This window comes from Phacochoerus africanus, chromosome 14 (assembly GCF_016906955.1).
Source record: "Phacochoerus africanus isolate WHEZ1 chromosome 14, ROS_Pafr_v1, whole genome shotgun sequence".
NCBI classification, from domain to species: Eukaryota; Metazoa; Chordata; class Mammalia; order Artiodactyla; family Suidae; genus Phacochoerus; species Phacochoerus africanus.
In genome coordinates this window covers 2,791,791-2,807,255 of record NC_062557.1, presented here as the reverse complement: position 1 = coordinate 2,807,255, position 15,465 = coordinate 2,791,791, and the positions used below count along the sequence as shown (strand labels likewise).

Here is a 15,465-nt window from a genome sequence, read left to right as displayed (position 1 = left end):
AGGAGGCCCAGATACCTTCTGTATCTTACTTGGGAAAGAGTGGATTAAAGTCATGTTGCTTCAGATCCCTATTAGTCTGAACTTTAGGGAGAGCTGGATCTTGCTTAGGTACATAGGTGGGGACAGAGCTGCTTCTTCAGAGACAGGCTTCGGAGCCGTGGGGGTCAGGTATCCGCGGAGCAGGCTGGAATCCTCGGGGAAGCACTGAAACGCTCAAAGAGTAACTATGCCCATTGCAAGCTGACTGGAGTCCAAGCAAGTCAGGAATGCAGTTCTAAATCAAAAACCCATGCATCTACGTACGAAGAGGCCAAAGAAGGTGGCACCTCTGCAAGCCACCTCTGCAGAGTTTTTCTCTGTAAAATGAAAGGACGTGCCCTTCATGATCCCAAAGCTCCCTCAGGTTTTATCTGACCTGGGATCCCCAAAGCTGGCCCCACGGTGCTCCAAGTGTACCAGTACTTCCCGCCCAGCAAGGGGTAAGAGTGAGTTCTTGAAATAACTGGTTTTGCAAGGGGCACATTCCCTGTTTCCCAGGGCCAGGCAGAGAGGGGGAAGGAGACAAGCTTTTCTAGGGCCCTCCCAGGGGTAAGATGTGCCCTATGGGAGTTCCCATTGTGGCGCAGTGGAAACGAATCCAGCTAGGAACCATGAGGTTGCGGGTTTGATCCCTGGCCTTGCTCAGTGGGTTAAGGATCCAGCGTGGCCGTGAGCTGTGGTGTAGGTCGCAGATGCGGCTCGGATCTGGCATTGCTGTGGCTGTGGCGTAGGCCGGTGGCTACAGCTCTGATTCGACCCCTAGCCTGGGACCCTCCATGTGCCCCAAGTGAGGCCCTAAAAAAAGGACAAAAGATAAAACAAACAAACAAACAAAAAAACAAGATGTGCTCTGTGCCTCTGGCCTTCTATGCCCGCCTCAAGAAATCGGCTCTTGGTTTAGAACCTCTGTCTTGCCGAAGATGGCACATCATAGAGGATTTGAACTTGGGCTCTGGGATCAGGATCACAGCTTGGCCACCCACAAGCTGTGTGACCCCAGGCTAGTGGCTTGCCCTCTCCATGCCTCACTTTATCTATAAAAGGAGAAGGACAGCAGCACCCACCTAATCAGGCTGGTCGTGAGGTTAAGTGAGGCAATGCAAGGAAAGGGTTTAGAGCAGAGCCGGGCACAGAGTAGGCGTGAATAAACAGTTGCCACGGGGCTCAGCCCCTGGGCCCTCCACGCCTGCTTCCAGGTCCCCGCTGCTCTGCCGGTGTCAGGCCCACACTAACTTGCGACTGCTCGCTTACAGGTCCTCTCTGCACAGGCAGTTCTTTAAATTACTACCGGCGTGTGGCTTGTCCCTGGCAGCCTTTAAAGCCCGCTCGGCCACCTCTCTCGGCCACCTCTCACACCCCGGTCAGCTCCTCCCACAGCCCTGCTCTGTGTACTTGCGGAACGCAAAACAATTTTAACACTGTTCTAAGCCCAACTTAATTAGGAAGGTAAATCTATAGCAACAGCCAAATCACATACCACACTCCAAATCCAAGGAAACGCCACGGGGGACATCCTGGGGGCTCAGATGCTCCACATCACAAAATCCAGGGCCGTATTCCCCCCCCCCCCGCCTCCCAGCTGTCTTCCCCCCTGCTCCTGCGCCCTCCCCAGCAGCCTGCACAAGAGTAGAACTGGCTCCTAGCTCGCCTGGGGCCAACATGGACGTCTCCATGTCAGGTGGCTACACACAGACGGTGGATTCTTCTAGAAATGGCAGTGACCACTCACTCAGCAGACAGCTGCTGGCCATCTGCCCCATGCCAGCAGGGCAGAGCTGCACAGGGCACATGCTACCCAAGAACCACCAGCTCTGCTGGGTAGGCAGATCCATTAGCAGCTGCCCCAAGGTCGTACAGCAGCCCTGCATGCAGGACAGATGGGAGAGGGAGGGCTGATTCTGAAACTCCAAAGGGAGTGGCCTTGGGTCTGCTGAAAGGAAGAGTAGGGCTGTGGGGGGCAGTACAGGGGGGAGGCAGGCAGAGGTACAGATGCCTACTGGCAGAGGGTACCTTCAAAGTCCAACATCTGTCCCATTTGGAGCCCTGGTCCATTTGTGAAGTTCAAGTACACCACCTCCCTTTGCTGCCTGCCCCTCCCAACCGGGGCCCGATTGATGCTTTTGCCTGGGACAAGGTGTAAGCAGGAGAAGGGAGGGGCCTTGCTGGAGCCTTCCCCTTTCCCCTGGAAGGAACTCCCTTAGAAACAGAGGTGCCCAGCCAGCGAGTCTAATTGAGATGGGGTTCTCATTTCTGTGCCTAGCTTACCTGTGACTTCAACCCCCTAGGTGGCGCTGGCTCCCCTTCTTCACAGGAACACTGGGAAGCTCAGGGTATCTGAGCCCCTGCCACCACCCTCCTGCTGCCCCACCCCCAGTGTCCTGTCTGGCTTCACCATGCTGCCCATGCTGCCCCTACCTCTGCTGACCTCCCTGAGCTCTGGGGCCATCCCTGGTCTGGGAAGAGGTCTGTTGTGACCTCAGTTGGTCCCGGAGGTCTTGGAGGGAGATGCCTCGACGGACAGCAGCCCATGCAAGATATTGTTCATTCAAAGCTCCAGGGGACAGGGGTGCTCTTCCCACCCCCTCCTGCAGTTCCCTTTCTCCAGAATCATAAAAAGATGATTAAATAAATAAAGAGCACAGGAGGCAGCTCTGTAGTGGGAAAGCCCACAGCACCTCTGAGCTGAAGTTGCTGATCGCTGTCACCCAGTCACGCTGCCTGACACCAGGCTCTGGGGTCACAGAGGGAGGGTAGTCCAGAGTCAGGAGACCTCATTCCCAAAACACCAGGCTCCCTAGACACGCCTCCCACACACAGCAGTCACCCAGCTACATCTCCGAAGCCCGAGTCTCCAGACACGTGGTCTTCAGGAGGCGTCTGGCCTGGCTGCCTTGTCCTTTGGGGGTCTGGGAAACCGTCTGACCCAGTGCCCAGTAGACCCATCCTTCTGCAGTGAGCAGACCTGGAGACACACGCATACACGACGTGCGTACACAGACAGGGCTCCACAGGATACGGCAAGTTTAAAAACAAAACAACCTCCTCCTGTACAGCACAGGGAATTCTATCCAGTCTCTCGGACTGGACCGTGATGGAAGGCCACACAAGAAAGGGGCTGTATATGTGCATGTACGAGTCACTTTGCTGTATAGCAGAAACCGGCACGACATTGTAAATCAACAATAATTAAAATAAAAACTAAAAAACAAAAAACACCCCCCCACACCTGCTTCTAGGGCTGCTGGATGGGGTGTGTCTGTGGGGCTCCTGCTGTGCCACCCCCTGAAATGGGTCCAAACCCCACAGGCCCACAAGTCTGCAGGCACTGGGTTTCACGCCCTATCTCCCTCTTCCCCTTTCTCCAGCCCCAACTGGCTCCTCCACGAAATGAGATTAAACATGAAATAAGATCCCCCCACTCTCGTTTTTCATAGAGGAGCCTAGAAGGATCTGGAGGCAATCCATTCCCCTGCTCTCCAAGAGCAAATGATGAGCTCCCTCTCCTGTGCCTGGCTGAGGCCAATGCCTCCCCAGCTCTAAATGCTAATCTCCTTCACCTGGAGCTTCGAGAACAGCTGGAAAATCGCCCCGTGCCTTCCCCCTCCCTGAGCCTGGCCAGGACCACCAGGTGCCAGGGAAGGCTGCTTGTCTCAGACTCCAAGTCAGACCTTGCCATGGATCCCGAGACACCACCTCCTGTTCCTCCAGTAGGGAGGGATCTGGTGGGAGAGGGGCCGGGGAAGTGGGGACACAGAGGGAGAGGTGGGTGCAAGGCATGGTCGGGGGGGTGGGGTGGGGAGGGTTGAAAGGCCCTGCTGCATCTGCAGCAGGAAGAGGGAATGAATTCGGGGTGTGCAATCCCTGCTGCTCAGCATTTGGGCGTGTGGGTCAGGAGCAGAGAGCTGGGGAAACCTCATTCTCCCTCCTCCCCAAACTGCCAGCTTCTTTACAAATTCCCAAGTTTTGATGATTTTACTTTTACGGTTCACATTTTCTCCCAGCAGAATCCCGGGATGACAAGGTAGAAAGTCTGCCTTGATTAACTGTCCCTCTGGTGCCGAGGCAGGGCCTGGCGTGATAAATAGCAGGAATAAAACCGAGAGAGGCATGAGGCAGGCAATCGCGGCCCAGCCGTAAATCCCAGCTCTGATGGGGCCCGAGATGAGCTGGTTATTTTATGGAGGGAGCTCGGCTGGAAGCAGAGCTCACAGAGCCAGGGGGCCTCCCCCAGGAGCCCCCTCCCTCTCTAGCCCCAGGACCCCTCCTCCCTCCTGGTTCTCAGGCAGTGGATATTGTTTAAGTAAGATAGAGTGGAATCGCTCTATTGTATCATTGATTTTTAATAAAAACAGGTAACATGCTGCAAATCTGGCAGTTATTTCATTTCTCCTCTCCTTTGCCCACATGTCCAGTAACTTCCCCCAAGGGCTTCATCCAAGGAGCAGTGGTGATGACTGGTGCCTGGCAGGGGGCAGGCCCTAGGTTCTGAGAGGTTTCCAGGGGGTCTGAGCTCTCTTCCTTTGTCACACACGCATGCACAAGCACACAGTGCCCCTATGTGCACACATGCACACGCATGAACACATCTGTGCATGTGAGCACTCGCACACACACAGGCCAAACACATATACTCTGTACAGTGGGCACACATGTGCTGGTACAGACATACACATACACACCCATGCATACGCGCACATGCACACACGTGCACACACACACAGAGAGGAACATGTGCCTGACTAGCCGGTGAGGAGGGACAAACAAAGCCTGAGCTCTCCTCCCAACCCAACTCTTTAGTCTCTGCTGACCTTGAGTCTGACTTGAATAAGCTAAATGTGCCGGGAGTGGGAAAAGACAGGTGTGTGAGGAAAACAGGAGCAACGGCAAAAAAAGAGGACAAAGGAATGGGACGTGGGCCTAGAGGAATGGGGGTGAGGCGTGGGCTCCCCCAGATCACGAGGAGCCTGAGCCTTGCACACTCAGGAGGGGTCCTCTTGAGCCGTGGGCTGAACCCGTGTGGCAGCAACGACACTACCCACTGGCCACACCAGCACCCGCAGCCACATCAGGCCTCCCGGTTTGGCCGGAATTACTGAATGCAGTTGAAGCTCCGTTTACTTGTTACCATGAGTTCGCAGCATCCCATCCAGCCTGCCGGAACAGCAGAGTGCTGAGGATGAGCCTGGCACTGCATTTCGGAGCATTTTCACAAATGGGGTCACCTTTGGGTGGCACATTTCCTATCCCCTGAGACAAGTGCCATCGTCCCCATTACATAAACAAGTGGCCTGAGAAGTGGGGACGTGCTCAGGGCAGGCCTCACTCCCTGCCTGACCTCCTGGCCACCTCTGGAGCTGTCCACCTGAGATCCCCAAGCTCAGGGCACAGTAGGAACCTCTGTGACACCTTCACCAACCTCTCCCAGAGCAGCTCCTCCTCATGTTTCATTAAGGCCTCGCCAGCGGACTTCACTCTAAACCCAGAAGCTGCAGCTAACTCACCTTTGAGCCCTGGACCGTGCTGCCCGCCGACTGACATCTCATGGCTGGAAGCTGGCCTCTGCCTGCTGCTCCGGCGGCCCCAGCACAACATGAAACTGGAGCCTCTTCACCTTGGACCCCACCCCTGTGGCCAGCAGGGCAAGCCAAGCCCGCCTCCACTATCAGCATCCAAATCCCTGTTTCCATTCATGGCCTCCCTTCAGTCAAGGGTTTGTCCCCTCAGAAGCCTCCTCTTCTTAAAAGGAGCCTTAAAACCTCTTTTCAGGCCCAGCCCCTGCAAAGGGAGCTGAGATGGGATTCTAGCGCCCAGTGGGCTGCAGTTGGGCAAAGGCTGGGAATGTCCCCACAGCCAGCTTCGGCCCCAAGTCAGCTTCTCGGAGGTCACACACACCAGGGACACAGGGAGGGGCAAAGGGGCCAGGCCTGCAGGAAAGGATGTCGAGCAAAGATCTGTGGAGGGAGAGACTCATCTGGGGAAGGGCTGCAGGAGTGGGGGCAGGATCACACCAGAAGGAACAGGCTTGCGGGGGCGGGGGCGGGGGCGGGGGCGGCGGCTGGGCCAGGCTCCGACCAGGGCCTGCATCCGGCCAGAGCCCAGGGGTTCCCACTGTGTCTCCTCCCTCTCGGGGCCTCCAGGCCTGCAGTGGGCTGGACAGCACCCTCCCCCCGCCCCCGCCAAAGTTCGTGTCTACCCAGAGGCTCCGAATGAGACCTTAGTTAGGAAAAAATCTTTGCAGATGTGATGAGCATAAGCGTTAAGTTGAAATCATCCCAGCCGGGCCCCAAATCCAATGAGCGTGCCCAGTGAGAGCCAGAAACACACACAGAGGAGAGGGCCACGTGATGTGTCCACAGGCCAAGGGACAACACACATTGCCAGCAGCTCCGAAGCTGGAGGAGGCCTAGAGGAGACTCTCCTTCCAGTCTCCAGAAGAACCAAGCTTGCGCTCACCCCAATTTCAGACCTGGGGTCTCCTGAACTCTGAGGGGATACACATCTTGTTTTAAGGTGCCCAGTTTGTGTGATCTCCTACAGCAGCCCCAGGCGCCCAAACAGTGTTCTTTTCCGAGAAAAGAGGGCCCCAGCTGTAATGGGCTCTGGGGTGGATACGGGGTGAGACACGCAACGGCACCATGTCCCTGCTGCCTAGGCTGGCTGTCTGGCTGCGCCCGGGGCTCGGGCACAGGAGCCCGAGAGCAGGAGCACTCCCAGGGCCGTCGCTGCTTCCAGGCCCGTTGTGAGCACTCATTGACGGCCTCCGTGTGAGACACGCTGGCACAGAGGAGGAAATGGAGGGAGGCCGCTCCGTCAGGCCCCACTCAGCCCCCGCGACCCCGGCTCACCTCCAGGGCCCCAGACACGGGCACGGGGCTGCATCTCGGCCAGGGACTTGGGGGAGGCAGGGAGGGAGAGAGGGCCTCTGGGAAGACTGGGACGGCAGAGAGGGAAGGAGATGGGCCTGCACACCAGCCCCACCGCACCTTCGGTCATTACTTCCTGTGACCTCGGCAGAAGGATCAGGGTCCCATGTGGGTTGGGGACCAGCCAGGACACGCCCACGCTGTCACCTCCCCACACACCTGTTCACCCTCATCACTCAACACCCAGCAGCTCCGTCCAGTTCACACCCGTTTGCAGGACACTTTCTGAGCTCAGCGAGGCTGGGGAATGGCTGGACACGTGTCACCAGCTGTGAACTCACTTCTCTCCTGACAAGAAATCTACACTCGCGGTGCGAATGGGCTGAGCTCAGTACCCCGTGACGTCCCGGGTCAGCACAGAGCCCCCCGACTGCCTCAGTGCAGTCAGCTCTGAGCCGCACGCCCAAGCCCTCTGGGCCTGCCCTCAAACCCTCACCAGCCTTCTTCCCGCCTCTCCTTGGGTGCCCAAGACCCCCCAGGACCCCCCAGTGTCCCTTGAAGTGACCTACTTCCTTCTGGCCCTTCACAAGCCCTGGGATGCCCGCATTTGTCTTGCACCAACTTGTATTTGCTCCCAAACCCATGGTCTCTACAGACACCGTGGAGCGTCTGAACCACACAAAGAGTCACCGGGATCAGCTTCGTCACCCCACAAAGAAATCCCAAGCCCGGTAACAGCCACTCCCACTCTCCCGGCCCCCGGCCCCCGGCGACCTCTAACGGCTCTCTGTCTCTAAGGGATGGCCTGTTCTGGGCACTTCGCATCAACGGAATCGACACTTTGTGGCCCTTCGCGACAGGCTTTTTTCACGGAGCATCACGCTTCAAGGGCCACCCGTGTGGTAGCGTGTGTCGGGACTTTACTGCTCTTGGCAGCCGAGTCACAGTCCCCTGCATGGAGACATCACGTGAGGGTGACCTGTCCACCTACTGATGGACATCGGGCTGTTTCCACTTTCTGGCAACCGGGTAGCGCTGCTGTGAGCGTGAGGGTACGTGGTCTGTTTCGTCGCTCTTGGCTCTATTAGGGAGTGTGTTTTCTTGTGAAGCGGTCCCACTGCCCAGAGGCAAAGCCAAATGAAGCTCAGGACCTGGGAGCAAAGGCTCCAAAATGAATTTTCTAAATGGAAGTGGCCTCAGAGAAGGATCGATGCTCCTTGGCCTTTCGAGAGGCACCCAGAGCTCACAGACGCACTTCTCTATTAAACCCTGGCCACAGGCCCGGGAGGCCGCCCCGTCTCCCTGAGCACCTCAGAGAGGCGCCAGCACTGGCAGCCCTCCCGTCAGGATCGCCTCGCCCCACAGGCTTCCTCCCAAGACTCCCCTTCCCGCCTACACACGCCCGGGCCCACCCAGTGTATCACCTGGCTCAGCCCACCCTGCTTCCTAGATGCAGGCTCTGTCCCGGCCGGGGCCACGTCGCAGGTCCGAAGGCCACCTCGCATGGCGCATTCCAAGTCTGGTTTTACCCCCAGGACACCTGGCGAGGCCTGGAGACATTTCGGGCGGTCACCACTGGGAGACACCATTGACATCCAGTGGGTAGAGGCCAGGAATGCTGCTCAACATCCCACAGGACAGGCCCCCAGGGGAAGACCCTCGGGCTCCAAGTGTCGACTACGCCAGGTCTAGAAAACTTGCCCTGGAGGTGACAGCTCCTACAAGGCCCTGAGTGCCTGGCTGCCTGGCCACCCTCGCCCCTGCGGGGTTAAGACAATGCTGCTTCAGCTGTCCCAGGACTCCAAGGACACAGATTGCCATACTTCTGGAAAGTCCCAGAGGCTCCTCTCCCCGTTCCAAGCCCAGCACAAGTCTCTTTCTGCTTCTGCTCCAGGCAGCAGAGTGACAGATCCTTGGCCAGGGCCTGCGGGGGGCAGGAGGAGAGGGCTGGTGTGGCCCAGCCTGGGTCCCACACGAACACCCCGCGTCCTCATGTCCAAGGCCAAAGCCCATGTGGGGTGAGGGCAGGGGACCATGGCCTGGGCCAACACATCAGATGCCTCCCCCACGCTGATATCTCCCAGAACCAGCCTGGAAGTGGGGTCACTCCCTTCTGGGTGTGCAGCAGGCATGTGACTCCGTTAGCAGTAAACACTTAAAACAGCTCAATTTTTATAGCCTGCTTTGGGCATGTCACCTTTTCTCGATCTATCAGAGCCTCTGTAAGTGGATGCAGCTCCGGCCCCAGTCAACTTCTGAGAGGCCCTTGAGCAAATCTCAGGGCTCAATCTCAGAGCCACAGGGAAATTAAACTTACAGCCTCAGCCTGCTGCCCAAGCAAAGTTCTACAAATTGCCTCCCCACTGCCCTGCAGGCAGCCAGCACTGTTAGCCCTCCCATCTGCCGGGACAAGGCCGGCACCGATGCATAGCCCCATTTGACAGAAGGACCCCTGAGGGGCAGAGAAGTAGGGAAGCTGCAGGAGAGTCAGCAGGTTGAGGGGCTCAAACCCAGGACTGCACTCCCCAAGCCTAGCTCAGCCAGTGTCCTGGTTCCCCACCTCTAAGGGGATTTTGTTGCAGGCAGGAGAGCAGTAGTGAGGGGTTTCCGCTGTCCATTGGGCTCTGGGCCACCTGCTGCTTAGCAAAGCACCTGTGGCCAGGCCTGGGGCCAGTGGGCATGGGCCCTACCCTGGGTCAGCTGGAGCTAGAAAGGGGCTGGGAATGCTGGAAGGTGAGGGCACAATTGGTGCGGAAGAACCAAAACTGAAACTTGGGACTTTGTAGTAGGTTGACTTGTGTCCCCCAAAAGGGTATAACCAAGTGCTAGCCCCGGAATCTCAGGCCATGACCTCATTTTGGAATAAGGGTCTTTGCACAGGTATTTAAGATGCATCTAAGGTAGGGACCTCAAGATAAAATCATTCCAGATTGGCGTTGGCCCCAAACCAACGACAAGTGTCTTCATAAGAAACAGAAGAGGAGGAAGATATACACAGAAGGTCAGATGATGCAGAGGCGGAGGCGAGAGTGACATGGCCACAAGCCAAGGACGTCGGGGTCTCCAAAAGCTGGAAAAGGCAAGCCAGATCCTCCCCCAGAGCCTTCAGAGGGAGCACAGCCCTGCCCGCACCTTGATCTCAGACTTGCAGCCTGCAGGACCGTGAGAAAAGAAACTGCTGCTCTTCTAAGACCCCAGTTTATGGTCTTTGTTGACACGGCAGCCCCAGGACACCCACACAGACACATTTGAGGACCAGGCTGAGGGGCTTCCACTTAAACCCGTTCCCAGGGCAGGGTCAGAACCAGGAGCCTGGTCTTGCCATGAGCCGGAGGACAGACACGCCCACCCTCCCTGGCTGGTTGGTGGCCCCAGCCTACGGGAGAACAGCCACCAAGAGCCCCTCAAGGGGGCTCCCTGACGAGAGAAAGGCCCAGTGTGATGGGCCTCTGGGGTTACTCTGGCTGGAGTTGGCGCTCTGGGCACTGGCCGGTTGATTTTGCCAGTCACTCTCATGTCCTCCTGCCTTAGCCACTGCATGAAGGCCGCTTTGCCAGAGGGTGGGGGTGGGTACCCAGGAGCCCAGGGCCCTCTCCCGGCCTTCCCAGAGGTCCCCTCCCAGTGAGCAGGAGGAGGGCAAACCTCCCACGCTGGGAGGCGGGGCAGGAGGCCCGGGGTCAGTTTCTGGCACTGTGCGCCCTTCGGTTTCCCTGAAGAAAACGAACATCTAATTACAGTGGGAACTGAGCAGAACATATCCTGGAGAAGGCTGTGGGGACTCGTCACTCACCTCCCATGTCCCTTCTCCTCTCCCTCCTTCCCACCCCACCTCCCCAGAGCCATGCCACCCCATGGCTTCTCCATGCCAGGCCCCGCCCCGCCCTCGTCACTGGTGACACACAACCCACGCCAAGGTGAGTCAGCAAGAACTCCTCTGGCCCTCCCCCAACCCCACCTCAGTTGCTCTATAGCCCAACTGGTAGAAAAAAGAAAACGAAAACGTTCAGAAGACTCCGACATCTTCCACCTGGAGCCATTTCAGCATTTTGCATAACTGCCAATTAAGATCAGTTTTCATCATTCAATTATGGAGGAAGATTCCTATGTGCTGATCAGCAACACGCACACACACACACACACACACACACACACACACACACACCGCGTGCACACACGCTTTGTGGATCTGGCCACCTGTAGCCCCCACGGAGCGTTTCCCTTGGCGGACCTCGTCGTCGTTTGGATGCCGTGTGAGTAGCGGGCCCCGCCCACGTGTGCACACGCAGCCGAGCACAAGGACGGCCGCGGGCTGGCAGGAGTGGACTCAGGGGTTAAAGTCGCGGTGGGCTGCGCCGTCCTTGCCGCCGTGCAGCAGGGTCAGCACATTTCCGTTACCAGCCACCCGCTTGTTAATTAATCACTCATTAGGCTAATCACAGCTATCTCGTCTCCCACTGGGGGCGGGGGTGTTAGCACAGTGGAATGCCAAACCCAAAATGCAACTAATGGGGCTGCAGGAAGGCAAAAGGAGAGAAAGTGGGATGACGGGAAGTTTCTAGAACCATGGCGGGCTCTCACAATCAAACGGAAATGGCTGGGCAGGGGCCCTCCCGGGGTCAAAGCCTCAGTGAGCGGCTACCCTCTCCCCTCCCTCCTGCAGGCCCTTTGCCCTCTCAATTCCAATCAGCTCCCCTCCCAGGCTGTGACTTGGGGCCTGAGCCCCGTGTACAGGAAGAGTAAGGGGCGCTCACGGGAACCGTTCCTCTACAGCCAGGGAGAGGACAGCCCCCAGATACGGACGCAGATGTGCCCACAGGAGCCCACCTGGGATGTGAGTCACCCACAAATTCCAAGAGGAATTCCCAGTTCACCCAAATCTATGGGGAAAAGCTACCGGCACTCTCCACAACCCCGGCGCCACCCCAGAAAGAAAAGCAGCCCTTTTTCAACACAAAGTGGCAGAGCTCTGGGAGATGCACTGGAGGAACAGCTTTGGACAAGGTGTTATTTTTATGTCACCAACACGAGTCCCAAATGCCTATGTCCAAAAAGATCCTAAGAGGCGAGAACAAGCAGAACCTTTGCTAAAAGAAACAAATTTAAGAAGTAAAACCTACTTTTAGAAAAGCACAAACCAGGCTTTACTAAATGAGGGCCGGCGGCCTTCTTCAAAGCGCACCACTCCCCCTCAACCCCTCAGTACAAAGAGCTCCGACTGCTCACCCAAAGCCATGTTTTCTTCCAAGAAGCTGCCACCCACAGATATGCTAAACCCTTCCTGCCGCCTGCCTCGATCCATTAGGGCTACGTGCTATCGAAATGCACAATTATGAGGGGACGTAACGATGGTCAGGTGTATCATTTGCAAGAAATTAAATCTAAACACCTGGGCAGTAAAGGAGAGAAAAAGATATTAGGAAATTTGGTTTCAAGTGTTTATGCTAATTTATTCAGCTCAGTCGAGTGTAGTCAACCTTGAACCCCAGGGACTGTCAGTGTGGGTGACAATCGCAGGCAGAGACATGCTGGGGAAAAGTTGTCACGTTGCTGTTCGCTGAGGCCAGAAGACAGCCACGCCAGCCTCGCAGAAGCATCATCTTGAGGTCAGGGAGGAAGCTAGCAAAATGTGTGTTCAAATCCTCCCAGGGGACAAACCCACTCACCTGGACTGCAACTCAACCGTTCGACCTGAATCCCGGGGTAACACGCCCTTGGATCAAACTGGCAAGAGAGAGACCATCAGCCAGCTGCCCGGGGGGACACGGGAGCCGTCACTGTAAGTCACACTCCATTCCAGAGAGGTCCCTAGGGGTAGCTCCCTAGTGGCCTAGCCGTTAGGGACTTGGCATTTTCACTGCTGTGGTTCAGTTACTGCTGTGACCTGGGTTCAACCCCGGCCTGCGAATTTCTGTATGCCACAGGTGCAGCAAAGTAAAAGAGGTGTCGTGGGGCCCCCGAGTTCAAGTCCCAGCTCCCTGCTTAGTGCTCGTGAGACCCTATCCAAGTCATTTATCTCCTCAAATCTTCCTCTCCATCATCCGGGAAAACGGTGAAAAGAATGGCACTGGCACCATCAGACTGTCGTGAGGATTAGGTGACAGTAAGTGTTGATGGGTAAGCCTGCGTGCAATACCTGCCATAATGAGAGCTTAATAAGTGGAGTTACTTCCATGGGACTATTTCCGACAGGCCCGGGGGGCCCTCCTCAACCAATAGGGACCATATTGTCTACACAGTCTATGGGGTGACATGGGGCTGACACTCCTGGTCCCATAGAGCTGAGCGGGATTTCTGCAGCATCCCCCGTGGAATTGGGAGTGGCTTCCCGTGGAGGAGGAGAGCTCTGAGCCAAGCCTGGAAGGACGAGAGGATTCTGACTGGTCAGAATGCAGGAGAAGGTGTGGGCAGAAGGAATGGGTGAGCAGAAGCCACAGAGGTGGCACTTGGCAGGAGCAGGGGCCGTTCATGGAGGAAGAAGGAAATTAGGGTGCAGACAAATTTGAGGCAGGGTCTCCCAAGAGGCAGAAACTCAGCATTTTCTGGGCAAGACTGTGGGTGTGGATGGGCAAGAGGACGTGCTCTGCCTTCATCCTTTGCTGAAAGGGAGCACAGTGGTCCAGGTGGGAGAAAGAGAGAGGGTCTGGGCCAGGCAGTGACATCAGGAAAGGAAGCACACCAGTGCAGGGCCCAGAAGGCTGGGTCCGGCCAGCCATTGTCACCCAGCCATGTCAGGACAGATGGCTGCTTGGCAACAGATGTGGGTTTGAGCAGGGGCCAGGGCCCTGTCTGCTTCGGGGAGGTGTTCCCTTGCCCCTTGCAGCACCTAGCCTCCCACCTAGTCTCCCTGGGCCACATCCCACCTGCAAAGCCCATCCAAGAGATGTGCAGCTCTGAGCATGTTGCTTCATCTCCCAGAGTGTTAGCTGTGCTGTCTGTGAAATGGCGTGATAGTCACACCTGCCTGGTGGGGTTACTTTGAGGATCCAACAGGTGAGTTTCTGCAACAGCCCCCAGGCCATGCTCGGGGCAGTGCTATGTACTAGATTTGCATAAAGTTAGTGTGACAAGCTAGCAGAGGAGGCATCTCTTAGACATGTGTTGCTAGGACTCAAAAAGGCAGACTGGCTTTGGCTGAGCTCCCCTGCCCTACTGCCCATATGCCAAGTCACAGTGAGGCCGGGAATAGAGGGCATCCTCAGGCAGTGGCCTCATCTCATTGTGGCAGGATGAGTGCAAGGGCTGGAGGCATCTGAGCTGGACCACTCCCCGCATCTTGGCTGGTTACAGTGCCAGGAAAGGGTGCTTTTTCCCCATCAGAGGGTGTTCTAAGGGAAGTGGGAGGCAGGAATATTGAAACAAGCTCAGCAAACAACATAGAAGAGTTGGAAGACTGCTTGCTAATGACCCCAAGACCCTGGGGAGCCTGCACCTGTGCTGAGGTCATGGAGAGAAGGTGAGATGGCAGAAGCGTGCAGGTGTGCACAGATGTATGAAGGTGCTTGAAGCTGAGTGCAGATGTGTGGGGCAGCTTAATGAATGGCTGTGACAGGGGACGCAACAGTTTGGCTGACAGAGAACAGGAATGAGAGACCAGTTTAGTCCCCAGGGGCTTGGTTCCACCTTCCCGTGGGCCCTGGGCAGGTAGCAGGCTGTGATCTGATCTTGGGCGGCAGCATCCAGTGCAGGAAATGCCCTTCTGACCCACCAGCCAGGAGGGCATTTCTCACGGGCCCCAGCCCAGCCCAGAGCTGGGAGCAGTAGCTTCTGCTCGCCCCCTGCCCCCAGCATCAGTCTTAAACCTCTCAGCCTCTGTGTGCCCTCTGACCCTCAACCCTGGTTCTCTTACTGTCAGCCTCGCCCTAGGACCTATTCACCACAAGCCCCAGGGGGTTTCATCCTCCTGGCCACGCCCTCTCCTCAAGGCCTTTCTCCCCAGCACATCCCCAGAAAGCCAGCTGTATCTGGGCAGAGACAGGGTCTGTTCCGCCTTGAGCCCGGGGCAGCAGCGCCCCTGCACCTTCCACCTGGCCCCTTCTGCCCCTGCCTCCCAGTATTCCCTCCTTCCGGCTGTCTCCTGGGAGCTGAGCACACTGTCCCTCCCCCGCCCGGCCTCCCACCCTTCCACTCACTCACTCTTATTCCAGGCTCCACTCTACCCGCATGTCCCTGACTCCTCGTACACTGCTACCTAGATGGCTGCAATCGGAAAGAGCCCATTCATTCTTGGCCCAAGGAAGGAAGTCAAGAGAAAAATTCTGGAACAGTCTGACCTGTGCCTCACCACACAGGGGGAAATGGGAGTGAGGTAAGGAATCAGAGGCCCAGAGAGGGCAAGTGATCTTTCCAAGGTCACACAGCTCATCGGCAGCAGATACTTGGCCCCATCCAAGGCTCCCAGGACCTGCTGTCCCCCAAAGGCAAGGAGAGCTCCCACACCCGATCCTGAAAGCAGCCATCGCAGAGTCCTGACTGTGAAGACGTGGAGGATGCCCTGGGCTGGGCCAAGGCATCCTTACGTTTAGCTTTGATTCCTGGATGAGGTTTACGTCTTGATATAATAATG

The 15,465-nt window shown here is 56.9% G+C and overlaps 1 protein-coding gene across 4 annotated transcripts in view; it reads right to left on the bottom strand.

Moving 5' to 3' along the window:
- Nucleotides 1-15,465, bottom strand: part of RBFOX3 (RNA binding fox-1 homolog 3) — a 431,817-nt gene that overhangs the window by 276,099 nt on the left and 140,253 nt on the right. The window contains exon 1 of one of the 4 annotated variants that reach the window (XM_047758491.1): nucleotides 5,541-5,988. The exons of the other annotated variants lie outside the window; for them this stretch is intronic. The gene's annotated coding sequence lies outside the window, so the exon portion shown is untranslated. Of the gene's footprint in view, nucleotides 1-5,540; nucleotides 5,989-15,465 lie in introns of those variants that run through there. 4 annotated transcript variants of the gene reach the window in all.